Genomic DNA, 27,234 nt, shown 5'->3' with positions numbered 1-27,234 from the left:
GCTGCAGAAGGAACCTAGAGTGTCCGCGTGTCTTCTTCCCGGCGAGAGGACCACGCGGGCTACAGATAGTGCCCAAGACTCTCATTGAGTCTGTATTGAGAACCATGGACGAGCTCTAATTACACACACACACACACACACACACACACACACAGGATGGCTGCTTCCCTCATCTACACTTCTATGATGATTTATAAACTAGACAAAACAACAGATAAACAAAAACTAATAATGAAAATAGAACTCTATCAACGCCCTACAATAAAAGTAACTGAAAACAGTTTGCTTATTTCTAGAATTTTCCATCTATTGCTTTTTTTTTTTTTTCCCCGAGACAAGGTTTCTCTGTGTAGCCCTGGCTGTCCTGGAACTCACTCTGTAGACCAGGCTGGCCTCAAACTCAGAAATCCACCTGCCTCTGCCTCCTAAGTGCTGGGATTAAAGGTGTGCGCCACCACTGCCCAGCCATCTATTGCTTTTGAACTGAAGCTCAGAGCAGTTTACTAAATATTGAAAAGCAAATCATAAACAGACGGAAACTGTACTTTCTGACTGGAACCATCCGGTACACCACAAACACTCATTACACAAACTCTTGGTTTTTCAAGACAGGGTTTTTCTGTGTAGCCCTGGCTGTTCTAGAACTCACTCTGTAGACCAGGCTGGCCTCCAACTCAGAAATCTGCCTGCCTCTGCCTCCCAAGTGCTGGGATTAAAGGCATGAGCCACCACTCCCTGGCCACAAATTCTTGTTCTAACTTCAGGCATCAAGTGCTGTGACACTGTAAGGGGCAGCAGAGACCATGCCCACAGAATGAGGGAGGAGCAGGAGGGCCTTGGAACCTCTGAGGAATACACTTGCCAAGGGACTGTAGATTCTACTGATCAGCACACAGACACACACTGGGGTTTTAAACACACCTAAGTAGAGAATATCAAGCTTGGTAGAGAATGGTATACCCAGGGTAGGGTCAGATGCTGCATATCTTTTGTTTGTCACACATGGGTCCCAGATTTTCCAGTGTCAAATTATTGATGTGGTGATGTTCTTCCCCTGAGTTCTGCAGGCAGTGGAGTTTTGTTTCTGTGTCACAACCAGAACGTAACACCAGACTCTCTCATTTTTTTTCTAGACGGATTTATTTTATATTATTTTATGTGTGAGTGCTTTGCATACACGTATGTCTGGCACCATGTATACCCAATGCCTGTGGAGGTCAGAGGAGGATGCTGAATTCCCTTGAACTGGAGTTACTGACAGTTGTGAGGCACTATATAGGTGCTTGGAATTGAATCTGGGTCTCTTGGAAGAACAAATGCTCTTAACCACTGAGCCATCTCCTCAGCTCCCAAATCCCATCTGTTTTCTTTTGTTTTTAGTCAGGCTCTCGCACTGTAACTCAGACTAGCCAGAAATAGTCTATATAGCCTAGGGTGACCTCCAAATCATAGCAATCCTCCTGCCTCAGTCTCTCAAGCCAACACTCCTGGTGTCTTATTAGGATTCCAATTGCTGTGATGAAACACCAAGACCAAAGAGCAAGTTGGGCAGAAAAGCAGTTACTCAGTTTATGCTTCTTCCACATCACATCAAAGGAAGTCAGGACAGACACTCACACAGGGCAGGAACCCGGAGGCAGGAGCTGATGCAGAGGCCATGGAGGGGTACTGCTTACTGGCTTGCTTCCTGTGGCCTGCTCAGCCTGCTTTCTTAAGGAACCCAGGCCCACCAGCCCAGGGATGGCACCACACACAGCAGGCTGCACCGTCACCCATCAATCATGAATTAATAAAATCCCCTACAGCTGGATATTATAGAGGCCTGTTCCGGAGGCTGCCTCTTCTCAGATCACTTTAGCTTGTGTCGAGTTAACATAAAACTATCCAGCACGCCTGCTTCCACACATTTTGTTGATGGAACTGTTTGCCAAGTTCACTCTGTCAAGGAATGTGTACATTTACTGACACTGTGCAGGGAACTCACAGAGCAGCTTCCTCCAGTGTCTTGGCTCCTTTTTATACTCTACTACTAAGCCCAAATGTCATCGTCTCAGGTTGACCTTGCCTAATGACCCACTGGAGGCGCTTCTCGTTGCCTCCACATTATAGCAGAACCATCATCTGGCACAGAGGGTTTCACTTGTGAATTCTCTGTCTCTCTGTGGTGTCTCTCTGTGTCTGTCTCTCTGTCTCTCTTTTTTAAAGGTTTATTTATTTTATGTATGAGTGCTCTCTTTTCAGACAACACCAGAAAACAACAACAGATCCCGTAACAGATGGTTGCGAGCCACCATGTGGATGCTGGGAATTGATCTCAGGACCTCAGCAAGAGCAGCCAGTGCTCTTAACCATCTCTCCAGCCCCCTGAATTCCCTATCTCTTCACCATCAACACCACAAGGCACAGGTCTCGTCTGTTTTGTGTATCTGGCACCCAGAAACGACGAGCTCAACAAACACTTAGGACTGAACAACAACACATGGGTGAATGAATGACCCAACAGACTGAAGCCTGGGAGGAAATCATGCCCAAGGCCTCTAATCTCTAGGAGACACACATTCATCAAGAGAGCAGGTTCTGGTGGGAAAATCTGAGACTAATCTTCGCAATTATAAATCCAAGCTTTTAACCAGTTTAGAAAAAAGTGACAGAGGATTCTAACCAATTCCTGTGTTCTGGTGGTTCGTACAAACTTGACCTGTGCCTTTCAGAGAGGCAGTCCTCGAAGGGGATCTTGGAACTGATCAGGCCTCTAGAATGGCCCTATGTGGCCAGTGTCCCCATTGCCCTTGAAAACCTTTGGCTTAACTCTAACAGAGAAAGAGGAGCCACTCCTCAGGGAAAGGTCACTGAATTCCTGTGCCCAGATCCTGGAGCCAATGCTTTGAGCATATAGCATCTAACCTCAGCATTTCCAGCAGCCACCGTGCAGAATGGCAGCCACAGGGCAGGAACCAGGATGAGTGGCCTTTGTGAGGCAGAGAAATTAGGTCCCAAACACAGCTACACTTCGTGAGATTTAACAAACCCAGCCCGAGGAAAAGGTCCACAGAGAGAACCATGGAAGTGGGGGGGAATAAGAGCCAGAGCCATAGGCTGGAAAGCTCTCCACTCTCACCCCCCCAAAGGTCATTAGTATGGAGGAGATGAAGAAATCAGAGGGCGCAAAGCTGTTCTGTGGAGAGTTACCTCACTGCAGAGTGTTGTCTCTCTGTTTGAGAAAACCCTTTTTCTTGTGCTTCTTTTTGTTTTCCCCTTTGACAGTTTGGGTCTCCTCAGCTTCTCTCTCTCTCTCTCTCTCTCTCTCTCTCTCTCTCTCTCTCTCTCTCTCTCTCTCTCTCTCTCTCTCTCTCTCTCTCTCTCTCTCTCTCTCTCTCTCTCTCTCTCTCTCTCATGGTCTCTCACAGGCCTCCCACACCTTCTGGCTTCCAAGAGTACCCTGAGGGTATCTGCCAGTAGGAAGCCAAACAGGGAGGGAACTGACACAATCACTCGATGACATAAGCCTACTGACAGGCTGCCAACTCAGCCTATTGAACATGGGACTGAAAAGCCAGCATTTCATTCAAAGTAGGTCACCTCCAAGCCTCAGAGATGTCAGCTGGCAGGTCACCACAGACCTAGAATGCGGAGCCAAGTGGTTAGTGGTTTTCCTTGGGGACAGGCTGAGGTCACACAGAAAGACGAAAACTAAGAAGGGTGCTCGTACGGAATGGGTAACGTGGAATGGACTAGGCAGGGGACACTCCTGGGCCAGCCAGGATGGTGTGCCTCTGAAGCTCTGTGCAGCTGGTGCGTGCACATCCGGTGCCACTCCTGTGACATTTGACACCCGAATCCCTCATTTTTGCTTCTTGTGGTTCAACGTAGTAGACTCCACGGAGATCACGTGCTCCCTCAAAGAGCCAGCCATCTAGTTTGCAGATGTCCTTGGTTTAACCAAGCACTGTGTCAGACCCAAAGCTGACATGGAAAAACATGTCTGGGGCCCACACAGGTGTGGAAAAAAATCAGAACAGCAAATGTGTTGAGTGCATGGCTCTGGGGTGGGACACATCTGAGCTGGTTCTATTTCTTGTCCATTGTGCCTCCTTTTTTTTTTTTTTTTTTGGTTTTTCGAGACAGGGTTTCTCTGTATAGCTCTGGCTGTCCTGGAACTCACTCTGTAGACCAGGCTGGCTTCGAACTCAGAAATCCGCCTGCCTCTGCCTCCCAAGTGCTGGGATTAAAGGCGTGTGCCACCACCACCCGGCCCATTGTGCCTCTTAAGGAGAACTTTTCTAAATTCTGCAAGGCTGAACTCCTTTAAGACTGGTGTTGTCCAGCCTCAGGGTACAAGAGAGATAGCACAATATTCGACATATGAAGGATCTGGCACCACGCTCAATAACTGGGCTATTACATCACTCCGATTCCTACTTCTACTTTGAGCAGCCATAGGCCAGCAGTAGTGGTCTCCTCCCAGCCTTGAGGCTTCTCCCTACCTAGGAGTTAAAAATATATACCTGAGTTTTGTTCATAATACCTGAAAAATACCAGGGCATCCCCAGTCATGGGCTAACTTAAGAATTTCCCTTCCAAATGAAGAACAGACTGGCAAGACACACTGTTTTTAGCAAGGAGTTTGCATCATCTGTCATTTTCCCCTTGTGACCAACAAGAGAGAAATGTGGGCCACAGGATAATAGTGCTCCATAGTCTGTCACAAGCTGAATGTCCACACAAGCTCATCTCAAATTCTTTCTAGAAGCATCTAAAGATGCTTTCTAGAATACCAATCTACAGACTGCACTCACCATGGCTGAGTGGTATGTGCTGGGGAAGGAGAAAAGACCCCTTCCAGTCAAATGTGTTCTGAAAACTCTGTCTGACATTGTCTTTTCTCTGACTTTTAATGTGCACTGATAATCATCATGGTGAGTCTTGGAGAAGGGGTGGTGGTATGGAACGTCCTCCCTGTGTATTTGATCTTGGCTGTACTTGTCAGGAGCACCCTGAGGAAGCTACCAGAGCACAAGCTTTGAGACATGCTCATCCGTGTTCAAAGGAGTTGCAGCATCCGGCTCTAGGGGCATGCTGTTGGTTCTGTCCCTGACCTTAATGTTCGACATCGTTATTTTGTTGTCATGCTGATCAGACATGAAGGTGGTGCTAAGCTGCATGAGGAACCCAAGAGAGGAGGTGGTGGCATTGGGGCTGTGGTCTAATTATAGGAATACTCTATGAGAGCAAAGAGCGGGGCCTGCACAGGCCACCTGAAAAGCAACACAAAGTGCTCAGGATGGAAGAAAAGGAGGCAAAAGCCACCACCTGGAAAAACAATGTCAGGCCTGTAATCTCAGCTATGCAGGAGGCCGAGACAGGAGCAGCGAAGTTCAAGGCCCACCTGGGCTACAAAGTGAATGACAGACAAGCTGGAACAGCTTAGCAAGACTCTGTCTCTAAATAAACCTATGCTTAAAGAACTAACAGTACAGCTTAGTTGTAGAGTACATGTTGAGAATGCACAAAGCCCTGTGTTCCACTCCCTACCATCACAAAAAATAAAAATAAAAAAGAAAGAGAAAATAAAAGATGGTGGCACGCATGGCAGCTTGTGGCTGTAATCCTAGCATCTGCATGCATGCTAGAGTGCCAGGGCTACACAGTGATAAAACAAAACCAAACCAAACCAACAATGATAAACCTGGGACCTCTAGTGCTCACAAAAAGAGAAGAAAAACTTTGGTCCATAGTCATAGTACCTGAACCTTTGGATTATGGCTTGATCAAAGCTGCCACTAGCTCCTTGCCCCCAGTCCAGTAAACATATAGTAAATAGTAGACCCCTAAGGTCAACGTGCTAAGGGTTTGAACCCCAGGGGAAGAACTATTGAAAGATGCTATGAACCTATGGGGAAAGGGCTTCTGGGAGGTTGTTAGGTCACTGCCCTTAGGAAGATTGGATTGTAGGGCCCCAGGCTCTTTGCTTCTTGCTTGCTTGCTTGCTTGCTTCTTGGCCAGCAGGAAAGCAGTTCCACCAGCCGAGTCCTCCTGTCATTGTGGGCTAAACTGTCCACAGAGGTTGAAAACAAATGGGTATACTCAATCATAAACTGAAACCCATGTCAAGCCAAGCATACAGATACATAACCCCAGCAAGTGAGAGGCTGAGGCAGGAGGATCATGTGCTGGAGGCCATTCTGGCTGTGTAATGAATTTAAGCCCAGCCTAAGCTACATAGCTAGAGTTTATCTAACTCAAAGAGCGGTAGAGGGATGTACAAAGAACCAAAATATGGGTTTTCTCTGAAGGTCCAATATTTCAAGTATTTTGTTATAGTGACAAGTAGGCTAATACAGAGAGCAAAAGATTTTGTGTGCTTCTTAAAACACACACACACACACACACACACACACACACACACACACACTGGCACACACCTTTAATCCCAGCACTTGGAAGACAGAGGCAGGTGGATTTCTGAGTTCCGAGGCCAGCCTGGTCTACAGAGTGAGTTCCAGCACAGCCAGAGCTATACAGAGAAACCCTGTCTTGGAAAAAAGAACAAAAAACAAAAACAAAAATAAAAACAACCTACACACTTTTCTTTAGTGGGCATTGGTAACTGGCATCTACAATATCAGTACTTGGGAAGATGAGGTAGGAGAATCACAGTTGAAAGGCCAGCCTTGGCTACATAGTAAGACCTGTCTTAAGAGAAAAATCAAGTGGATAAGGAGAGGGAGCTCAGTGGGTGAAGGTACTTGCTGCCAAACCTGATGGTGAAGTTCAAGCCTCAGGACACACACGACGGGAAGAGAGAACCAACTCCCACAGGTTGTATCCTGACCTCTACATGCATGCTGTGTGGCACTCACGCCTACCCCAATCCATACACAGACTGAATGAATGCAGTAAGAAAATTAATCTAGCCAGGCGGTGGTGGCGCACACCTTTAATCCCAGCACTTGAAAGGCAGAGGCAGGTGGATTTCTGAGTTCCGAGGCCAGCCTGGTCTACAGAGTGAGTTCCAGCAAAGCCAGGGCTACACAGAGAAACCCCGTCTCGGAAAAAAAAAAAATTAATCTAGAGCACTAATATTCCAAACTGGTAACATCATCAAGTAGACAAAGGTTTCTAAAGATGTGGCACTTTTAAGATGAGGAGAGGAAGCCAGGCGGTGGTGGCGCATGCCTTTAATCCCAGCACTTGGAAGGCAGAGGCAGGTAGACTGCTGAGTTCAAGGCCAGCCTGGTCTACAGAGTGACTTCCAGGATACACAGAGAAACCCTGTCTTGAAAAAAAAAAAAAAAAAATGAGGAGAAGAAAGGGGAGGAGAGGAGAGGGGAGGGAAGGAAAGGAGAGAGGAGAGGAGCCAGAGCCACAGATCAAATCCAGAACAGATTTGTCAGCTTCCCTGCTGGGAGATGACTCCCAAGGGGAACCGGTACATGGCCTAGGTACCAAGCTTAGAAGTACCCAGATAACTAAGAAAAACTGTTAAGAAGATAAAGCATATTCCACAGACATTACAGAAGAGGAAGAAATAGATGAGGTGGGGAAACCTGGGGGAGTCTAGGCTTCTGTTGGCACAAGTCCTTCCCTGGGAGAGACATAAACAACCTCCGAAGGTCCCAATGACAAAACAGGGTACCATCCCACCAGCATTCACTCTGGAAAACCAATGAGTTTCTTAACTTTACTTATGGAGCAAAGAAGTGAGCAAGTACAGGCAGAAACATAGACGGCTTGAAAGCAGCCACACGGGAAGGTCTGCACCCGACACACATGAACTTCCCCAGGATGGTGGTGGAGGACTCTTCCCCAGCAGTGTAAGCTCTGGTCCCTTTCCAAACCCCAAGGCCTCATGCAATGAGAACAGAACCACACACAACTGATTGGAAGGAGTGGCTGGATACCGCAGTGCCAGGTCCATGACCCTCCCCAACGCTCCTTCTATAGTGGAAGGTCAACAGTCAACAAGCCCAGCTGTGATGATCGTTTGCAAGTGGGCACAGCTGTTCTAATGAAGATCATGTTTGGCTAGGAGGATAGTTATATATACCTTCCAAACAGACATGTGAGGGAATACAGCATGCTGTGGAGATCCAAGGAGAATTCACTATTTCTCCAGCCCCGTGTAGGCATCTCCAACCTCCAGACACCACAACATAACATTGTTCATCGTGGGAAGCTATGCAACTGAATCATCAAAAAGGAAGTTTTTGTTTGTTTGTTTGTTTTCCGGTTTTTCGAGACAAGGTTTCACTGTATAGCCCTGGCTGTCCTGGAACTCGCTCTGTAGACCAGGTTGGCCTGGAACTGAGAAATCCACCTGCCTCTGCCTCCCAAGTGCTGGGATTAAAGGTGTGTGCCACCACTGCCCGGCTCAAAAAAGGAAATCTTAAAAGTTTCTAGTAAGTATGTGATTTTTCTGTCAGGCTACATTTGGGGCTAGCCTGGGTGCACACCTTTGAGGAAACAGACTCCCCCGGAAACACTGCTATTAAAAGCTACAGGAACTCTCCAGACAAGGAAACAGGCAAAGAAAAATCCTGCAAATATTTCCAGGGATTGCTGATCCTTCTTGGCCACTACAGAACCCCAGCTATGGCTATCTCCCACAAAAGGCCAACTGTAAGCCCATGTCATCAAGTAGAATCATTGGGAAGTTGCTCCAGGCAGCAGGTCAACTAAAGGACTCCACACTCCTCTCATCCCTGCTGCCTGGAAACCAAGGTTACCTAGCAAGTGAGGTGCTTTACATCCAAAAACTAGCTGAGTGGTTCCAAGGAAGTGAAGAAGTCTAAGGCTCAGATGTGCCACTGTGCCAAGAGACTCAAGGCGTTTAGGACTTTTGGAGTTCAAATGTGATCTTAGAACAAGGAGCAGGGGCCTCACCTGGAAGCTTGCTAGAGAAACAGACTCCTGGGCAATCCACCCCTTACCATCCTGAAAGAAGTATTTCTTTGAGACAGTCAAGGTTCACGAGGGGAGAAAATCGGGCTATCGTGGTCTAGCGTGGCAAGTCTCCCGCTTCAACTTCAGAGAACTGTCCTTTGAGTTTGTGAGTCTGGACTTTAAGGCCGTGGTCATGAGAGCCTTGTTCTAAAACTTCACCCCACCTCTATCCAACAGCCTGAGTTCATTCTATATTTTGAGGTGGGAAATAATGTAGAAGAAGCCATGTTCAGAGCATATAGAGGGAGAAATGAAGACATAGTTATCATCACACTGTAATGGCGGTGGTGATTGACAGGGACTGGGGATCACCAAGGAGGAGGCCAGTTCCTGGGCATGCTATGACGGAGCAGCCAGATTGTATAAATGGAAGGGAGAAGAGCCATGGGCAGTAACACTTCACAGTCCGGAGTCCCAGACTGAATGAAAAGGAAAACATGCGTTTAGCATCCGCATTCACGTCAATGTTTCCTCACTGTGATCAGCTACCTCACATCCTGCCTCACAATGATCATATCTCAAACTATGAGGCAAAATAAACCCTTCCTCAGGTCGCATCTTCCAGTGATCTGTCACAGCAACAAAGCACTTAACTGATGCAGCGATCAGCATCCCTTTTTTTTTCCCCCAGAGGCAGGGTTTCTCTGTATAGCCCTGGCTGTCCTGGAACTCACTCTGTAGACCGGGCTTGCCTCGAACTCAGAAATCTGCCTGTCTCTGCCTCCCAAGTGCTGGGATTAAAAGCATGCACCACCACTGCCCGCCATCATCCCTTTTTTCAATTTTGTTATTATATTTATTTATGTGTGTGTGTGTGTATGTACATATACATGCATATATACAATGTGTCATGGTGCCCATGTGGTCACAGGACAACTTTCTAGGTTCAGTTTTCTCCTACAACTGTGTGGGCTTCAGAGACTGAACTCAGGTTGCCTCAAGCACCTTTACCCACTCAGTCATTTGAGCCATACCTTCCCTTCCCCAACCCGGTCCTCGAGCTGGTGCACAAACACAGGGCCTCGTTACCAGCAGACACGCCCCCCAGCCCCATGACCATATTCTTTAATAACAGATATATTTATCAAGTACTCAAGTATAATGCCATATACACTGTAAAGTGCTTTTTAAATCCCTCGTCTTACTCCATCCTCGTAACAAGCCCGTAGGATAAGTGCTATAATTTCCTTCCCTCACTTTACAGATGAACCCAAGACTCAGCATGAATGGGCTCAAGCCCGCACAGTTAGTAAATGGGGCACTAGGTCTCTAAGCCAAGTTCAAGCTCTTGACCACTGAGCCCCCACGCCTATCTCCCACAGAAGAAATTCCCCGCTTCCTACTCTGTCCAGTGCACAGACGAGGCAGTCTGAAAGCCACTGGGTTCCCACCAGGCTCACCATGTTAGCGAGGGATACAGCCAGGCTGCTGGCTGGCTCGCTCAGACACAGGTGCACCCGGGGCTCAGATCTCAGCCCTCCATTATGCTGTGTTCATTACACAGGAAGACTCCGAGGTCAGGCTTTCAAATCCTGGCCCTTTCCTCATTATCTGCCAGAGCATCAGCGTTCTTCCAAGCCCTGTATTGACTCGCTTTGCTCCTGGCTGCCGGCCCATCTCCATTAGATCCCAGGCATTTGAGCAAAGTACAGAGCTATCCAGTTCTGACTGAACAGAATGGACTCGCCATCCCTCCTCTGTAATTTTGGGCAGAGTCTGAGAGGATTTAGAAGGTGTCACTGACTTGGAATTACAGTTCATTGTTACAGAATGAATTTCCGGACTATGCTGGAGAGAGCTGGGTACACCCCCCACCCCCCTACACTTATACAAGCAGCTTTGTTCCTATCAAAGTATCCCTCTAATTGCACTGAGCTGATTCTCAAGGCAGAGCCTTATCAAAGAGAACTCAGCTTCCCATGGTGCTTCACATCTGCAGCCTTCCAGTGAGCATCCGCCTTGGCCTGAGTAATCACTCCTACCTACCGTCACTAACTTTTATATTTCCTCCACTATCAAATTCTTTGCATGCCTTTGTCTGATAGACTGCAGTGCAGCCAAGTCTCTTTAGGTCAGCCTATGTTGCATGTAGCATCCCGGGCTCTTTGCTATGCCTAGGTGATAGAAATGACTGCAGACTGAGGTGGTAGCTGACATCTGTCACTTATCCAGAGTGAATTCAGACCTCCAGATATGGCTACCTACCTGGGAGGAGGGACTTGGAGGAAAGTTCTAAGCTGTGAAGATCCTGACGCAGATGGTGCTGAGTTTAAAAAAACAAAAAACAAAAAACAAAAAACCAAACCAAACCAAAAAACTCCTAACAGTACGGTCTGCCTAAGCTGCTAATTCCCTCTCCCACACAGCTGGAAATACAAAAGGGGCTAAGAGTTCAGGGCTGACATTAGGGAATCATAAACAAGACAAAGTCCCCTTTCTCAGCTGCCCCTATTGCCCCTCCTTCCATCTCCTGAGCCACTTAAGAACAACTCTAGGGATGTGAAAATTGGATAAAACTCTACAATTTTCTTACAATAACCATAACAATGAAAAGAAAGACATTAAAAACAAAACAAAACACAACTTGGTGATCATGGCTAGAAAAAACAAGACATTTCCTACAAGTAAGTGTGTTCGTGTGTACGTGTGTGTGTGTGTGTGTGTGTGTGTGTGTGTGTGTGTGTGTGTGTGTGTGTGTGTGTGTGTGTACGTGTGTGTGTGTGTGTGTGTGTGTGTGTGTTCATGCAGGGAACAACATGAGAAAGCCTGTTCTCTCCTTCCACCATGGGGGGCCCAGGGATCAAACTCAGGCTGAGCTATCTTGATAGCTCATAAAATGTTTTTTAATTCCTAGTAGTTGCTAATACAGTTTTAATTTTTTTTCAATCTTTTAATTCCAACACTCAAGAGGCAAAGGCAGGTGGATTTCTATGAGTTCCAGGCCAGCCTGGAGTACACAGGTAATTCCAGGCCAGTCATAGATACATAATGAGACAAACCCTATCTCAAAACAATATATATATATATTTAAAACCAGAGCTTAGTGTGATGGTGCCCACCTATAATCCCACAGGAAACAGAAGTGCCAGGACAGATTGTTTGAGGCCAACCTGGGCTACAATAGTAAGACAAAAGGCCTGGCTGACAGCCTCTCTGGCTGGAGCCCTCACCCAAAGCATACTATAGCTGTAATTTGGTTTTTTAGCACTTCCTCCTTCAACAGTACTGGGATGCGTTCTGCACCGCTGGCTCATCCGACCACCACAGCCTCTAACTGGGCTTCTAGCCGCATCTTCCCAAACCACATAATGGGAAATAAGGCGAAGAGCGAAGCACAGCCCCAGGGCATGGCAAAGTTCAGAAGTGCATCCAACCCGATTCAGACTCCCTTCCCTCATGCCAAAAAGGAGGCTGAAGTCACAGTGAGAGATGAGCAAGACACTCTGGTGTGTCATGGTTCAGTAGGGGAACAGTAATGCACTGGACATTTTTTTAAAGAGCTAGAGGAGGGGCAGAAGGGGCTGAAGAGATGGCTCAGCAGCTAAGTACGGTTGTTGCTCTAACAGAGGTCTCAGGTTCAATTCCCAATACTCATATGGTGGTCCATCAGGTTCTGAAGATCTGACACCCTTCTCCTGACCTCTGCAGGCACCAAGCATACACACACACACACACACACACACACACACACACACACACACGGTACACATATGCAAGCAAAACACTCACATGTAAAAATGAATAAATCTAGCTGGGTGTGGTGGTGCCCATCTTGGATCCTGTTACTTGGGAGGCAGAGACAGAGGGATTTCTGTGAGTTTGAGACCAACCTGGTCTAGAGAGCAACTTCCAAGACAGTCAGGACTATTACACATAGAAACCTTGTCTCAAAACACTGAAAAAAGAAAGAAAGAAAGAAAAAAAGAAAGAGAGAGAGAGAGAGAAAGAAAAGAAAGGAAAAGAGTAAGTCTAATAAAAATTTTAAATATAAATTAATCAATTTTAAAAATCTAGGGGAAAAGATTTTAAATGCTCTCAATATATACAATGATAAATGTTTAAGGAGATATGCTTAGCCTGGTTTAGACAGCAGACAAGGTAAGTACTGAAATCTCTCGGTGCCACAGAAATACAGGACTTCCCTTTGCATGCAGTGCTGAAGATCAAACATGGCCTTGAGCTTGCTGGGCCATTACTGAACTCCAAACCCCGGCCCAGTGTGTACAGTTTTTCTTGATATAAGCATCAGTTAAAAGGTAGATATAATTTTAAAAATAGAAACAAACAAATGAATAAATTTTTAAGAAAATAAAAAATGCCAGGCATGGTGTAGCATGCTTTTAATTCCAGCACTCAGGAGGCAGAGGGAGATGATCTCTGTAAGTTCAAGGCCAGCCTGGTCTACAGAGTAAGTTCCAGGACAGCCAGGGCTACAAAGAAAGAAAGATCCTGTCTCAGTAAAATAAGAAAGAAAAGCCACAGTCATACAACTTGGACCAGACTGAAGATGAATGCAACAATGAGAATTGACTGGGGGGAGAGGGGCAGTGAGAGGATGGGGAGGTGGTTGGGAAAGTGAAGAAGGATCTGGTGCTGGAATGGGGGCAGCTCTGACAGGTGCTACCTGAGGCTCCAAGTTCAAATAAACAAACACTGAATGCAAATGGATTTTACTAAGATAAAGTGGGCAGGGACTTGGGACTTGATCAGGAGAGAAGGTACTCCTGGAGACTATGTTCCATTCAGGGGCTAACATGACAGGTTATCAGGCAAATGTGACACAGGAATGTCCTTGTATCCTCTGGTGAATTACCAAGAGAAGCCAGCTCTCTCATAGCCTAGCATACATCCCATTTTTTACTGTAGGCTTAAAAGTCTGAGTGGTAATAATGGCATGGGAGAATGAGTAGTGGGGACACCCGAGTCTGGCCAGTAGACTAACCTCAGGCTTCTGTTGGTTTACAAGTGACTTTGGACACCTTATCCTGTTCATGTCTCATTTTTTCTTAACTGGAAAAACAGGATATTTCACCTCTAGAACTACTGTGAGGAATAAAAAAAGTGCATGTATGTGTGTGTGTGTGTACATGTATCCCTGTTTGTGTCCCTGTGTGTATGTGTCCCTGTGTGTGTTCGTATTTGTTTATATATGTGTGTGTGTATATATATGCATATTTCTGTATGTGTGTGTGCATGTATGTCCAGGTATGTGTATATGTGTGTGTCTGTGTCTGTGTGTGTGTGTGTGTGCATATGTATATATGTGTGTATATGTGTATGTGTGCATGTGTGTGTATCTAACAGTGGCTGGCACATGAAAACACTATATAAAAGCTTTTTTTGGGGGGGGGGGGTTCGAGACAGGGTTTCTCTGTGTAGTCCTGGCTGTCCTGGAACTCACTCTATAGACCAGGCTGGCCTCAAACTCAGAAATCTGCCTGCCTCTGTCTCTGAAGTGTTGGGATTAAAGGCATGTGCCACCACCGCCCGGCTTATATATAAACTCTTTACCTATCTGTGGAGATTTGAGTAAGAATGGCTCCCACAGTTTTATATATTTGAATACTTGGTCATTAGGGAGTTGCACTACTTGACAGGAATTAGGAGCTATAGATTTATTGGAACAGATGTGGCTTTGTTGGAGAAAGTGTGTCACTGGGGGGTGGGCTTTGAGATTTCAAAAGCCCAAGACAGGCCTACTGTCTTTCTCTTCCTCTGCCTGCAGACCCTGATGTAGAACTCCCAACTTGTCCAGGTTCATGCCTGCCTGCATTGCCAGCATGCTTCCCACCATGGTGACCATGCTCTGAAACTGTAAGCCAACACCAATTATATGCTTTCCTCTCTAAGAGCTGCCGAGGTCATGGTGTCTCTTCACAGCAGAACGTGGACTAACACATCATTTGGCAAGCACCATGCAAGACAGTGTTTCTCAACCTGTGAATCACATATCAGATATCCTGAATACCAGATATTTATTTACATTACGATTCACAACAGTAGCAAAATTACAGGTATGAAAGAGCAACGAAATGATTTTATGGCTGGGGTTGTCACCACAACACTAGGAACTGTATTAAAGGGTCGCAGCATTAGGACAGACAGAACCACTGTGTAGAACAAAAAATGCTTCTTAGAGAGTCCATATAAGGCACCACTGAAACTACACCAGCATGGATGCAGTCAAAGGACCATACATCTCAATCTCCGAGGCTGTGAAGACAAAGTAAGAAACTTTTGTCCAGACCCACATGGGGTGCCAGGTAGGACTCCTCTCAAAAGGCATGGGTTTGGTTCCCGACCCACACCATGCATATTTTACATATCAAAGCAAACCCGGCCTCCAGGTTCTCCCAGCATCCCTCAGTCTCTACCAGGCAAATTCTGCCTCCAACCCTGAACTTTCTACCCCAAGGGCTAGGCTGCCCTTCCCCCAGAGGCTCCTCCCTATATAATCCAGACATATTGGTGTCTTCTCTCTCTGCCCATGCCCTTTCTCCACCCCACCCACCCATCCACCCAGCACCAGCCCCATGGCAACTCCTCTGGCCTTAGTCCTTAGGGCCAGTGAACTGATCGTGGACTTCCAGCCCTTAAATAATCTAATCTGGTTTGGACTGGCTCATTTCACCAGCAGAGAAATAATTTACCAATATCTATCACCTCTTCCCCTACTCTCTCTCCATCCCTCCCCACCCCCACCCCCACCCCCACTCAACAGGCTAGGGATTTTCAGCCCATCAGGTGGAAAATCTCAGGATGCCTTCTTTAGTTGGCATTTTGGGTCAGAGACCTCAGAAGAAAGTCTGACCCTGCTTGGAGGGTCAGAGTTCGTGGCCTAGGGGCTATTGTAATATCCCTCTCTACACTAGGCTATGGTTCCTTGGGCTGGGTGTTTTCCTGACTAGTAAGCTCGCTCAGAGCTGAAGTTATCTGAGAGGCCCTGGCTCCCCTTGTTGATGCAGTACTGCTGGGAACAACATGGTCTCGCATTTGTGGATGTTTCTCACCAGCCCATGCAAGCCCCCTATCCTTCCACAGACTGCAAAGTACTGCCTCAGGCCCTTCCTACAATTCCTACTGAGCTACCACTTATGCATCTGCTAGCACTTAGCAACAGGAGGCTTAATTAAAAGGAAAAAAGAGAGGGGGAGGAGGGAGACAGTGACTAGGAAATGGAATTGTATCTCCAACTCTTCCTTCCCTCTTTTGACTTCCTTTAATCTATCCTAATTTCTTTCAGGTGCTGAGCTGTCCTGCCCCATAGAAACAACAACAACAATAGAAAAAAACGAACAGTTGGAAGCGCTATTTGGTTCCTTCACCGCTCAACAATCCCGTAATGTAAGTGCAAGTCGAACATTTCTGATTATGATGAGGAGCCCACAGTCAGAAAGGGAAGTGAAGAAACTTCCCATCCAGGGGCAGAAGCAAACAGATGTCTGAGTTCGAGGCCAGCCTGGTCTAAGACAGTCAAGGGCTACATCAAGAGACAGTGTCTCAAGAAACAAAAAACAAACAAACAAACAAACAAAATTAAAAAACAAAAACAAACTTGCTCACTTGCCCAAGATCTCACATAGCCTGTAGCAGGTAAAGGCAGGAGTCAAAAAGAAGGCTATGCCTCCAAACTCATGGTTGAACTGGTTACCTTTCCCATCGGCTGTAACTGGGATTTCCTATCCTAGCATGTATCTTGGGGCTAGAACCATGGGAACAAAGTCCCAGTCTACAGTCTCTGACTCTGGGTGGACACTGCATCTTCCCTCCCTGGACTTGAGTTTCAGTGCACTCCATCTCTAAAAAGACCCTTAAAGGTAAAAAACCAAGACTGGAAAGGTGAAAGGGACACATTTCTGGAAGATGCTGCAAAAATCCACAAAAGTATAATCAGCCTAAGAAGGGAGGGGTTTTTTTTTTGTTTTGTTTTGTTTTGTTTGTTTTCCCTTCAAGACAGGGTTTCTCTGTGCACTTCTGGCTGGTGTGGAACTCACTCTGTAGAACTGGCTGGACTCGAACTCATAGATCCACCTGTCTCTACCTCCAGAGCACTGGGACTAAAGGCGTAGGCCACCTCCACCCAGCTAAGAATCAATTTTTGAGGCATATGGACTTCATTAACATGGTAATGAATCTTTCCAGTCAGGTGCTGTTTTCTTAATTTCTTTAAATTATAGAAGCAAAAGCAAGTTCATAACAGATAGCAACGAAGTCCACAAATAAGAATGAAACAAAGTTTCTTCTGCATGTGCCAAGGCCCGAGTCATTCTGGGTCTAAAGGATTTTCTTCCCCCCCCCACCTCTTTTTTCCTCCCTTTTTGTGGTGCTAAGGAATCAAAAGCCAGGGCCTCATACATATAGAAAAGCACTTGACCACTGAGCTACATTCACAGCACTAGGTTCTTCTAAGAACATATCAATACAGTGTGTGTGTGTGTGTGTGTGTGTGTGTGTGTGTGTGTGTGTGTGTGCTGGCGCGCATGTGTGCGGGTGCACCAGGTGCGGAGTTCCCACTTGTAATCCCTGTACATAAGAGTCAGAGGCAAGAAGCCTGATAGCAGTTCACGGCCAGCCTGGACTTCATAGCAAGGCTCTTTTTCAAACAGAAAACCAACACTAACTCACAGTATATCTATCTCTATATATTTATAATTTTTGTTTCTTGAAATCAGAATCTTATTCTGTGGAATTTTGTTTTGGTTTTAGGATTTTCCAAATTTGAGGGATCAAATCCAGAGCCTCATTCATGCTAGGGAAACACCGTACAGCTTTGCCATATCCATAGTTTTAAAACTTATTTTGGGCTGAAGATATGGCTCAGTGGTTAAGAACACTGGCTGTTCTTCCAGAGGACCTGGGTTCAAGTCCTAACATGCACATAGCAGCTCACACACTGCCTGTAATACCAGGTCCAAAGGATCTGATGCCTTCACACAGACAAGCATGCAGGCAAAACACCAATGCACATAAAAATAAATAAATCTTTAAAAAAAAAAAACACTTCTCATTTTGCTCAACATTACATTTATTTATATATCTCCACATCAATCTGCCCAGAACCATATGTCTTTTAAACTAACACGAGCAATTGTGTTATATGCATGGATTGAGATCTACTTACCCAGTTTCCTGGGAAGAACATTTGGCTCATGCCTCTTTTTGATGTTGTAATGGCCATGGACAATGTTAAGAATCGCTAAAGGCAGTCTCTGCAACAAAAAAAAAAGAAAAAAGAAAATATTTCTCACTTGTATCTGGTCAGGGGTTAATTTCCAAAACATGTAAGGAACTTCTACAATACAATAGCAACAACAAGAAGGAAGTAATAACCCAGTTTAAAAGCAGACGTTTCTCTAACAGAGAGACATCAATAGCCAACAGCTACCTGAAAAAAATGCCAGGTGGGTGTTGTATCACACTCCTTTGACCCCACTACATGAGAGGTGAAGGAAAGAGAGTCCCAAGTTTGAGACCAGCTTGGGCTACACAGAAAGACTGTGTCAAGATGAAGAGAGAGAGGGGAGGAGGGAGGGGAGGAAGAGGAGGAGGAGTAGAAGCAGCAGCCACTTCCTTACCAGAACCTATCATCACAGCTATTATAAAGCAATAAAAACAACAAGCTGGGGGCTGGTGTGACGGCTCAGCTGGAAAGAGCACCGAATGCTCTTCCGAAGGTCGTGACTTCAAATCCCAGCAACCACATGGTGGCTCACAACCATCCGTAATGAGATCTGACGAAGACAGCTACATTGTACTTACATATAACAATAAATAAATCTTTAAAAACAAACAAACAAAAACACCCCCAACAAGTTGGCAACTTATTGGCGAGCATCTAGGGAGATGGGAAACTGCATTGCTGGTGAGAATGGTGGTAGCCATCATGGAAAATGGCAGGAGTGCCAAAACCTTAAGGCTAGAAATAACCTTCCATCCAACAACCCCACTGCTGGGTAGAAAGTCAACAGAATGTGGGATCTTGGCCTGACAAGATGGCTCAATAGGAAAAAACACTTGCTTTGGAAGTCTGACCTGAGTTTGATCCTTGGAACCCATGTAAATAAAGATGGAAGGGGAGACCCAACCCCATAAATGTGTACTCTGACCTCCATATATGAACTGTAGCATACACACACACACACACACACACCACATACAGACACACAAGAGAGAGAGAAAGAAAGAATCTCCTAAGATCTTATTTTCAGTCCTATTCATCATAGTAAAAATGTAGAGAACCACACACCTAGACCTATAATCTCACACTCAGGAATAAGGTAGAGGCAGGAGGATCAGGAGTTCGAGGTCAGCCTGAGCCACATAAGACTTGTCTCAAAAACCCAAAACGAAAGAGCTCTGGGGACAACCTAAATATGTATTTAGAAATGAATGGATTCGCCTGGTAATGTACTATATTATACAGACAAATTAGAATTGTATTTAACCTCAAAAAAAGAAAGAAGGCTGGTATGGTGGTTCATGCATTTAATCCTAGCACTCAAGAGGCAGAAGTGAGCAGAGCCCTGTGAGTTCAAGGCCATCATGGTCTACATATCAAGTTCTAGGCCAGCTGGGGAAGGAAAGAAAGAAAGAAAGGAAGAAAGAAAGAGAGAGAGAGAGAGAGAAAGGAAGAAAAATAGAAAGAAAGGAAGGAAGAAAGAAAGAAAGAAAGAAAGAAAGAAAGAGAAAGGAAGAAAAATAGAAAGAAAGGAAGGAAGGAAGAAAGAAGGAATTAAGGAAAGAAAGGAAGGAAGAAAGAAAATACCCAGGCATAGTGGTGTACACCTGTAATCCCAGTACATATCTGTAATCCCAGCACTAGGGAGGCAGAAGCAAGACGCTTCTGAGTTTGAATCTAGCCTGGGCTACACAATAAGTCTCTATCTTAAAAACAAAGAAATTAAAAACAAAAACAACAAAAACAAAACAACAGCAGCAACAACAACAAACCCACAACTCTACCTAACAGTATATATGATGATTTGTGTTAAGTCAAGTGGACAGAATCTAGAATCACCTTGGAGACCAGGCACTATGTATGCCTGAGGGGAGAGGGTTTTCTTCAGCTCCGTAACTGAGGCAGATCAATCCTCTCCCTATGGATGGTATTGTTTCCTGGCTGGGATCCTGGATAGTGTGGAGAAGGAAAACTGAGCGGAAGTGTCCGTTCTTCTTTCTCTCTTCGTGCCTGTGGATGCGACAAGGCCAGGTATTTCAAGCTCTCACCTCGATCATCTTATACCATTGACCTGTGAGCCAAAACAAACCTCTTCTCCCTGAAGTGGCTTCTGTCATGTGTTGGTGACAGCAGCAGGAAGAGTCATGATGACAGCACATGTCCCAGTAGCCCAGCCTGAGTCACAGCTGCTGGGATTGTTACTGAAATGGGATGTAGGTTCAGCTCAATAAAAGAGCCAATCCGTATGTCATAAATAATAAAAGATGCTACACCCTCTGTAGAAAGGAAGCCAAGATAAGTAACACTTCAGTGAGGACTGCAGGTAAATCACGAAGGAGTCCTTAAGGGCAAGAGCTGCCAATCCCCTTCCATTTGCAAATATTAGGAGAGTTGTAGGTTTGTATCACAGGCAGTGTGAAAGGGAGAAAACTGCTTTCGATCTTGAACATTAGGTCATAGTGGATAGAGCCTCCAGTTCCCAAGAAAAGGGGAAGGTTTTTAGGGAAGGGGAGAAGTTACACCATGTGGCCTCGCCTATGTATCAGGAGTGACAAGGCAGAAGGCACCAGATAAAAGTAAAGTCATAACTGAAAGTTTTCTCAGGCCTAGATACTTGGGTTTGAATGGAAGGATGCTGGCCTGCTCACAGCTAGCAAGAGGAGAGAAATTTCAAGGCCATAGCAGGCTTCATTTATCAACTCTCAGGACAGAGACTACAAGGAGATGTGGTCTGATTCAAGAGAAACAGACAGGCAGACAGACAGACAGATAACACCCAGGCTCACACACACGGGGGTGGGGAGTAAAGGATATGTAATCTAATGTATAAAAATCATTCCAGCTGCTGAAGTAATTTTGAAATAGTGAAGCCTAGAATTAAAGATCAATTCATTCACTCAAGTACTTGTGGCCTGTAAGCTCTATGCTAAATCCAAAAGGTTAAAAAATAAATAAATAAAATAAAGACAGTTTTGGTCAGATGGTTTACTGGGTAAAGGCGCTTGATCCTCAGAACCTACACAGTAGGAGGAAAGAACCAAGTCCCAGAAGTTGTCCTGTGACACACACTCTCTCTCTCTCTCTCTCTCTCTCTCTCTCTCTCTCTCTCTCTCTCTCTCTCTCTCGCGCGCGCGCATATATTAAAAGAATTTTAAAAGAACCAGGCAGTAATTGTGTTCTCCTGTTAGGATGGACAAGACAATGACTTACTCTGAAGGAGAGTCCCTGAGAGAAACACATGAGCCCAGGCTAAGAAGGAATGGGCCAGAATAAGAATAAGCAATGAAGCCGGGCAGTGGTGGCACACGCCTTTAATCCCAGCACTTGGAAGGCAGAGGCAGGTGGATTTCTGAGTTCAAGGCCAGCCTGGTCTACAGAGTGAGTACCAGGACAGCCAGGGCTACACAGGACAGCCAGGGCTACACAGAGAAACCCTGTCTCAGAAAGGAAAAAAAAAAAAAAGAATAAGCAATGAATGAAGAGGCAACCTTGGCACAGTAATGAAATTCATGAAGCTTCATCTTAAAAACATATCCAGGATGCTCCAGGAATTCAGACAGCTTGATACCAAGAGCAGGGAGGTGAGATGCCTTAGTGAATTATGTCAGTTGCTACCAAGCCTGATGACCTGAGTTCAATCCCTGGGACTCACATGGGGAAAGGAGAGGTCCAACTTTTGCAAGTTGACCTCTGACCTCCACATGCATGCATACAGTGGCAGAGAGAAAGAGTTGGGGGAGGAGGGAGGGAGAGAAAGAGAAGGAGAAGGAGGGGAGGAGAAGGAGGAAGAGAAGAAGAAAAAGGAGGAGAAAGAGAAAGAGAAAAATCCAATAGGAATATATCCAGAAGAAAGAGTGATGGAAAAAAGGCTGGAATGTGTCTCCTAAACATCCTGCCTTGAAGATGAAGTGCAGAAACTGAGACTGCAAGCTCTCCAAGAAAGCGTCTTAGCTGTCCCTGAATGTTCATCCAGCTATCTGTAAATGGTCACTTGTGTTGCCTCTGGGTCTCTGGCTTAAAAACACAGCTGCTCTGTATGAACGCTCACACAACCTGCTTCCTCACTCCTTTCTTTTGGGAACATATGGCTACAGCATGTAAGACATGGATGCTAAGTCTGTATAGAAACTGCTTTCCAAAGTGGCTGTACCAACAGGAAGTGGCGGAAAATAAATGAAAATGGACAAGAACATGAGAAAATGCCTGATACACATTCATGAAAACATCAAAACGGAACTCTGGGGGTTTTTTGTTTGTTTTTTTGTTTTAAAGATTTATTTATTTATTTATTGTATGTGAGTACACTGTTGCTGTCTTCACACACACCAGAAGAGGGCATCAGATCCCATTATAGATGGTTGTTGAATCACCATGTGGTTGCTGGAAATTAAACTTGACCTATGGAAGAGCAGTCAGTGCTCTTTAACCTCTGAGCCATCTCTCCAGCCTGAAACTCTTGTTTTTTGTTTATGTAAAAAAGCAAAAAGCAAAAAGGTAGGTGAGTTATTTATATTCTCATAAGTAGTGCATCAAAGTTCCCATACCGTCTCCCTCCTGCAGTAAGGTCAGTCTCTTTAACTGTGATGATACATTCTAACTAGCATGTCTTCAACTTTGATACATTCTAACTAGCATGTCTTCAACTTTGATACATTCTAACTACCATGTCTTCAACTGTGATACATTCTAACTAGCATGTCTTCAACTGTGATACATTCTAACTAGCATGTCTTCAACTTTGATACATTCTTTTTTTTTCCAAGTATTAACTTTTTTTTATTTTTCAGCTGGAAAACTAGATAATCCTCCAGTGCAGCAAGGTATTAATTAATCCTCTTCCTCGTCATCACCAGCTCCAGCACCGCCCTGGCCTTTCTTGGCATTCTTCCTCTTCACTCGGCCTGGACGGCCACCACCATAAGGAGAACAGAGGGAGAAATCAATGTGCTTCTGAGAGTCCAGACGCACAATGAAGGATGGGATATTTACCACCTGTTTGCAGACCCTGATGTGACGTTGGCGGATGAGCACGCGGGCATGATGAATAGATTTGGCCAGGCCCAACTTAAAGACCTGGGTCTGCAGCCGTCTCTCCAAGAAATCCTCAATCTTCAGGCCCAGGATGTAATCCAGCTTCATCTTGCCCTCATCCAGCACTCCAATTCGAACAAGTCGCCTCAGTAGAGCATTGCCTTCAAAGAGGCGCCGAGGATCCTTCTCGTCCAGCGTCAACAGCTCTCGAGCCGCCTTACGGATCTTGGCCAGGGTAAATTTGACCCTCCACACCTCACGTTTGTTCCGGAGTCCATACTCTCCAATCAACTTTAGCTCCTGGTCGAGACGCGACTTCTCGAAGGGTCTCCGTGGGGTCACATAGGTTTTGCGACAAACCCAGCTTCTGGCGACCGGCATGTTGACTTCGCTAGGCCCGCTGCGCCTACGAACTCAGGCCCGTGACAAAAAGAACTCTGATACATTCTAACTAGCATGTCTTCAACTTTGATACATTCTAAAACTAGCATGTCTTCTTAGCTCACTTCGTCTTCATTTGCATTTCTCTAATAACTAGCAAGTTAAGTACCCTTTCCTGTTTGCTAGCTCTAGATATTCTTAGATTAGTGTCTTTTTTTTCTTTTCTTTTCTTTTTTTTTCTTTTCTTTTGTTGCTGTTTGTTTTTCGAGACAGGATTTCTCTGTGTAGCCCTGGCTGTCCTGGAACTCACGCTGTAGACCAGGCTGGCCTCGAACTCAGAAATCAGCCTGCCTCTGCCTCCCAAGTGCTGGGATTAAAGGTGTGCGCCACCACTGCCTGGCTGGATTATTGTCTTTTCAAATCATTTCCCCATTGCTTTAGTGACATTCTTTGGTGCTATGAGAAAATTCCTGAGAAAAGAGCAACTGAAAAAAGGAAACATTTGCTTTGGCTCACAGTTTAAGAGGCTTACAGCTCACCACAGGCAGGGAGGTTGTGGCAGTGAAAGTGGCCCTAGCTATGGCAGCAGGTGCCATAGCAAAATGGCTGCAGGTCACATGACACAAATTGTCAGAGGCAGAGAGAAATGAATATGTTCCACTCTCTTCTTTCTATACAGTCCAGGGTCAGGTCACAGGGTGATGGTGCCCACATTTGAGGTGGGGTTCGTTCCTTAATTAAAGCTCTCTGGAAACATCCTCACAGACATTTCCAGAGGTGCATCCCCTAGGTGACTCTAAATCCTACTGATAATCAAGACTTAATTATCATGTACATTTTTAATCGGATCTTCTTTTTTAATTTTTTTCTTCTCTCTCTCTCTCTCTCTCTCTCTCTCTCTCTCTCTCTCTCTCTCTCTTTTATTTATAGCTGTACAGATGGCTGTGAGCTATCATGTTTGTGACTGCTGGGAACTGAACTCAGGACCTCTGCCAGTCCCACTGGCTCACTCCAGCATAATACACTGTAGCTGCCTTCAGACGCACCAGAAGAAGGCATCAGATCTCATTACAGGTGGTTGTGAGCCACCATGTGGTTGCTGGGATTTGAACTCAGGACCTTTGGAAGAGCAGTCAGTGCTCTTAACCACTGAGCCATCTCTCCAGCCCCTTTGGCAACTCTCTTAATGATTTTTGAATGGTGAAAAATTATCCAGGCATGGTGGTGTATCCATTAACCCCAGGACTTGGCAGGCAAAAGCAACTGGATCTCTGTGGGTTAGAGGCAGTCTGATCTACTGTTCTAGGATAGCCAGGCTTACAGAAAGTGAACTTGTATCATCATTTTTTTTTTATTTTGTATGTATGGAGGTTTGACTTTCCTTCTTTCTTTCTTTAGTTTTTGAGACAGGGTTTCTCTGTGTAGCCCTGGCTGTCCTGGAACTCACTCTGTAGACCAGGCTGGCCTCGAATTCAGAAATCCGCCTGCCTCTGCCTCCCAAGTGCTGGGATTAAAGGCGTGAGCCACTACTGCCCAGCTCCGAATTTATTTCTGTGTACCATATTTGTGCAATGTCATTGGAAGTCAGAAGAAGTTATTGGATCCCCTGGAAACAGTTACAGATGGTTATCAGCTGTCATACAGGTGCTGGTAATACAACCAGGGTCCTCTGTAAGAGGAGCCAATGCTTTTTGCTCTTAACCTCAAAGCTATCTTTTTCCTGCTATTACTTATAAAGAAAAAAACATTAAAATCCTTACATAGAAGGAAAAAGGCTAGCCATTTCAGCAAGGCAGGGTCTGCTATCTTGGCTCCTCTCAATGGGAGTTGCAAGCACGCACCTGTCTACCTTTCATATGGACACTGGTGCCTAGAACTCAGGGACCCAGGCTTGCAGAGCACTTATAGCAAGTGTTTCCATACGGCATACACACTGAAACCCACTAAAAGATAAACTAGTGAAGAACTGTATAAATGGAGAGGTGCCCTTGCTCATGAATTTAAAGATGTGTGTGTTATTGTGTGCTTTTGTGTATCATATGTGAGTTATTATATATTTGTGTGTTATGGTGTATTATATATGTGTTATTGTATGTGTGTTATTATATATGCATGTGTGTGTGTTTGTATGTATGTGTGTGTTCATTAGAGCCTCATTGTTTATGAGGTTCTGGCTTTAATCTCCAGCATCTCCAAAAAAAGGTGTGTTTCAGCATTTCCTGTGTGATAGGCACCACTTTGAGACGTTTGACATGTATGGGTATTTTACTTACATGTGTATGTCCATGTACTATCTGTGTGCACTGCTTCAGAAACCAGAAAAGGGTGCCAGAGCTCCTGGAACTGGATTTTTTTTTAATTAGATTATTTAATAGATTAATTCATTTTATATTATTTTATTTTATCTTATTTTATTGTATGAGTGTTTTGTCCAGTATATGTATGTATGTATGTCTCTGTACTACCTCTATGCTCAGTGCTCATGGAGATCAGCTGAGGGCATTGGATCTCCTGGAACTAGAGTTTCAGATGGTTATGAACCACATATAGACACTGGGAATTGAACCCAGGTCCTCTATAAGAACAAGCGCTTGTAACCCCTGAGCCATCTCTCTAGTCCCGGGCACTACTTTAAATCCCAGGAATTTAACAGTGAATAGACAAACAGTTCCAAGTGTGGTGTGTGGTGGCACATACCTCTGTGTCAGCCTTGGGAGATAGAGTCTGGAAGATCACCATGTGCTGGATGGAATGAAGTCTTAGCTACCTAGGGAAATCTTATCTCAAAGAAAAGAGTGTTAGTGAGATGGCTTAGTAGGCAAGAATATTTATATTGCAAGCCTGAAGACCTGAGCTCAAATCTTCATTCCCTATGCAAAAGTTAGGTATGACTGCCTATGCTTGTAACCCCAGCATCTTAGTTGGACAGGGACAAGGTGGATCCTGGGAGCTCCCTGGCAGGCTAGCCAAAATGCTATGCTCCAGGTTCAGGGGAAACCCAGTCTCAAAGTTATTAATAAGGTACAAACAATGACACCTCACACACATATACCACACACGGAAGGAAGGAGGAGGAGGAGGAGGAGGAAGGAGAATTCCTGCTCTCCCAGAGCTCACCTTTTAACTGAGAAAGATACACAAGCCAAACATTGGTGTGTCCCAAGGCAGTATAGGGGAAGTGGAAACAAATGTAGGGAAGAGCATCAGATGGCCTGCGGAAAGGAAATAAAATGTAGATGGAGGTACTTCAACAAGATCTGATAGGGAAGAAAGAGTGATGCCCTTGAGATGGGGATGGGCGGGGCCTAGGCAGAGGGAATAAAAGTGTTTAAGGTCTGACTGGAGGGTGTAGCTGCAGGAGAACCTGATTAGATCCAAAGAACCAGTCATCAATTTTTTTTAAAGTAGTAAGCCCAAAATGTTCTAGTAACAAGGTAGGTAGGAATGCTAAGGACCCTGGGGGCTCATTGGTAGAGTGCTTTGTGTGAGGACTTGGAAGCCCTGAGTACTGATGAGCCTGTATCTAACCCTGCTTCACCATTTCAACTAGACATCTCAAACTTCGTAAGGTCCAATTTGTTCTTTCTCAGACTATCCTTACCAAATACTTAGGGCTCAGACCTTGGAGTCTTTCTTGACCCTTGTCCCCCAGGTCCTCGTCAGAAAGAAACATCAGAACATCAGAAAGAAAAGGGAAGGAA

The 27,234-nt window shown here is 45.2% G+C and overlaps 1 long non-coding RNA gene and 1 pseudogene across 2 annotated transcripts in view; both read right to left on the bottom strand.

The window, feature by feature from the left end:
- Positions 1-27,234, bottom strand: part of LOC116087089 — a 127,426-nt gene that overhangs the window by 20,742 nt on the left and 79,450 nt on the right. Inside the window, exon 5 of the long non-coding RNA XR_004117247.1 lies at positions 18,065-18,152. This is a non-coding gene — a long non-coding RNA (uncharacterized LOC116087089). The remainder of the gene's footprint in view (positions 1-18,064; positions 18,153-27,234) is intronic.
- LOC116087085 lies at positions 22,880-23,581 on the bottom strand (annotated as a pseudogene). Its single transcript, XR_004117246.1, has one exon. The product of XR_004117246.1 is annotated as a 40S ribosomal protein S9 pseudogene (transcript).

Source organism: Mastomys coucha, unplaced genomic scaffold (genome assembly GCF_008632895.1).
Source record: "Mastomys coucha isolate ucsf_1 unplaced genomic scaffold, UCSF_Mcou_1 pScaffold13, whole genome shotgun sequence".
In the NCBI taxonomy this organism is placed as follows: Eukaryota; Metazoa; Chordata; class Mammalia; order Rodentia; family Muridae; genus Mastomys; species Mastomys coucha.
The sequence above is the reverse complement of the archived record's forward strand: the minus strand, read 5'-3'. Positions and strand labels throughout refer to the sequence as shown.